Source organism: Platalea leucorodia (genome assembly GCF_965183815.1).
Source record: "Platalea leucorodia genome assembly, chromosome: 32".
Lineage (NCBI taxonomy): Eukaryota > Metazoa > Chordata > Aves > Pelecaniformes > Threskiornithidae > Platalea > Platalea leucorodia.
The window spans coordinates 750,720-754,195 of NC_138854.1; the positions used below are offsets into that span (position 1 = coordinate 750,720).

General features: G+C 49.1%; 1 long non-coding RNA gene across 1 annotated transcript; it reads left to right on the forward strand.

Moving 5' to 3' along the window:
- Positions 1 to 2,181: 2,181 nt before the first annotated feature.
- LOC309601325 lies at positions 2,182 to 3,061 on the forward strand. The gene is made up of 3 exons (XR_014230547.1): positions 2,182 to 2,235; positions 2,619 to 2,730; positions 2,887 to 3,061. It is a non-coding gene; the product is annotated as an uncharacterized lncRNA (long non-coding RNA).
- The last annotated feature ends 415 nt before the right edge of the window (positions 3,062 to 3,476 follow it).

Below are 3,476 nucleotides of genomic sequence, written 5' to 3' on the forward strand. Positions count from 1 at the left end.
GGAGGCTGTCGCAAGAGAGAGCGCCATCGTTTGTGGGGCTGTGAATGGGGTTGCCTGGCTCCTTGAAGAGCAGCAAGAGCTTTTGGTCCTGGCCCCTTTGGTGTGGGAGGAATCCCTGGACGTTTGCAATTGCTGAGCCGGGCTCTGGCTGTACCTTGGTGATGCTCCGGACCGCCTCCAGCCCCCAGCGATTGACCCCGCCCCTGGCGACGGCCCGGCCCCGGACCGACCCCGGGCTCTAGCGACAGGCCCCGCCCCTGGTGATGCCTAGGCCCTGGACCGACCCCGGCCCCTAGCGATAGGCCCCGCCCCTGGTGATGCTCCGGCCCGGGACCCGCCCCAGCCCCTGTTGATGCCCTGGCCCGGGACTGGCCCCGGCCCCTAGCGACAGGCCCCGCCCCTGGGACGGCCCCGGGTATTTGAGGCACAGCCTCTCGTTAGGGAACTTTCTGTGTTTCTGGGTGTTTTTGGTGTTCGTGTGTTGTTGTTCCTTCAGCTAGTTGCAGATTTTGAGGTGTTTCTGCTGTTCGCGCAGGTTTGTTTTGACATTTGGAGAAGCGGAGCTGTCTGTTCGAGGTAAGGCCTTCAGGACCAGTCGAGGTTCAGCAGCATGCGTAGTAGAATGTATATTTGTATGCAGTTTTTTTTTCCCCCCCAGGTCAGTCCTTTTGTTTTGGGTGTTCACTGATGGCTAGGTGGTTCAATAGTGTGTTTTGTTGTTGTTTTTTGGTTTTTTAATTTTATTTTTTTTTCTTTTTGTCCTGAGTGCTTTGTATTTTCCTGGATTTCCTGGCTTGATTGAAGATTGAACCTTTTTTCTTTCACCAGTTTTTCTGTGTACTGTGCAGGTTATTGACACCATCTCTTAATGGGACTGTCAGTGAGGTGACCCAGCAGGGGTTAAGGTGGGCATCTTGTTTCCATCTGTACGTGGGCTTTCACATTTCTCAAGAAAGCAGCAGGGCCATACGGCATAGTGTCTTTCAGGGTGTGGGACAGCTCATCGCCTTTCCCAATCGCCGACGGAGTACCGTGTTCTCCCTAGAGCCTTGGCAGCTTGCGGCAGGCCCCTCGGAGATGATAAGGATCAGGACTTTGCTTATTTTGTGGGCCTGTAGCAGAGCCTGGAGTCTGCGGGAAGACAAAAGATAAGCCATGCTTGTTAGCAAATAATTAATCGAGGCTTTGAATATTTTTGTGAGTTTAAGAATAGTTATTGTATAGGGTAATTTAGAAAAGATCAATTACATGAATTGTATAACTACAGGTGTGTTATATTAATTTAAGTCCATGCTATACTACTCATTTTGTCCCTGTATAGCCCTATCCCATGACTGGATTAATCACCAGCCAAGTTAATCAGTAGATAAAGATAGATGTAGTAAGAAAAGATGAGTAATTGAACAGCTGATTAAGACATTTTAACTGATGTAGACATTAGATGAGAATAAGGGTAAGATAAGCATTCATAATATAAGTTAAGAGGTCAGATTCTTAGAATTTAAAGATGGGTTTCAATAGAACATTGTGAAACTAGACGTAGAAGGGAAATAAACTGCTTTTATGATCTTGCATCGGACCAGTGGTTGAAGTGGTTTACGTGGTCAGTAAACAAGAACTGAAATGGAATGCAAAGAACCGGTTTCCCGATGGAAAATAGAGAACTGTCTGCTGACCAGAAGAATGAAGAACGGAGAACACAGTGGAAACCTTAGGTGGACTTTGATAATCACGTAATTGTTATAGAAACATATATAAGGTGACAATTGTAACACTTAGTTGCCACTCACTGAGTTGATGGCCCAACTCTGAGTTGTTAATAAAGCAAACCTAGAGATACCCACTTTCTGGTGAAAATTCTTCAGCAATGCTCACAGGGCACAGCTGGGAAGAGCAGCTCCCGAGGAGGGGCCGACGCGGGGGGGTCAGGAGCGCAAATACAGGGAAGAAGCGGGCTTGATCCCCTGCTGCGTCAGGAGAAGAGAAGGGGTTTCTAAAGTTTTGGGACCAGGGGATGGTTGGGAAAGGGAGATGGGTTCATCAGCTTTTCTCGATGGGTTTTGCAGTTTTATTTGGGTTTCAATGAGGTCTGTTCTGTTTTAGTCTCTCCACAGGTGACGGGAGGTACGACTAAGTCATGAGAGACACAGCATGAACTGTCCGGGCCTCCGCATTGCAACGTGCAGGGTCGAATGTCAGACAAGTCCCATCTCGGAAAGCATTAGGTACGTTAAGGTACATAAAAATATACCCGCTGGAACCCTGAGGTCTCCAGCGCCTCCCTGTGCACTTTGTGGCACCCTCAGTGCCTCCCTTTGTGCCCAGGCTTTATAGTGCAGTGTTATCTGTTAGTAGCATCGTGTGTGCAAGCAGCTTCCGGCAGCTCAGTGTCCTGTCCCGTATATGTCAGTGCTCCCACGCGAGCATGCTGTCTACCGAGGGGTTCTCCGTGCTGCAGTTCATGGAGTCATTTAGGAGTTATTTATACGTGAAGGAAGAGTCTGTCATTACACCAGCCATGGTCATTTGCTACTTGTAGCTCTTTTGGTGTTTGGCCTATTGGTCTTTGCCTATATTTGAGTCATCTGGCAGTAACTGTAATTTTTGTGTGTCGGCAGGTGGATTGACTTATTATTGCAGCTTAAGTAATAGGCCTGGGCTGAGCAGGACAGGTGAGCAAGGCATGACAAGAAAGGCGAGTGGACGGCATTGTGGGCCGTGACGGGGGAGGTGAGGTCGATCGTTTGGGTTTTGTTGTTTTGGGGTCTCTGTGTTGCCTGAGTATGTGAGTCAGTCCAAGGGATTTGTTAGTCTGTTTTGCATGGTGGGCTCTTTCTTTTGGAAAGCAGTATGTAACATCTGTGTGCCTCTCCACACTTTCCCAAGGGGGGCCTGGCATCAAATGTTTGGTTCCTGAGTCATCGGAGAAGGACCGACTGTACGAGCAGGCGCCTGACATGGATGCTGACCCCGGAGGCGCAGCATGGGAGGTGAGCAGATCCATGTTAGCCTGCTGGGGGAAAGGATGAGTCAGGCATGCGGCTATTGGGGTAGAGGAAAGAAGAGGGAAGGGTGCATACTAATTAGGGGTATTACTGTCTGTCTGTTTTTTTTTTTTTTTCTTTTAACTCACTGATGTTGCTGTGTCAGCCTGGCAGGTCAGAGCACAAAGCACAGATCAACAAGGTTAGTGGAGCGAAGAAGTTGGAATGGAGAAGGTTCGGTGTTGGCTAGGGTATTTGTCAGCACCCGTTTGACTTTGTATTATTGTTGCTGCAGATGCGCAATAGGGAGCTGGACACCGAAGGGATGAGGCGAGCAGAGCACTGTGAGAAGGTAGATCTGCACGCAGCAATGGAGGGAACGTGCCCCTGTTGGCACCGATGTGTCTAGCTAACGCTCTGTTTTGAAGGCGTAATGTGACTCACAAAACTACATGCCAAGCAGAATCTCCACACAGAGCTTGTCGGGCAAGG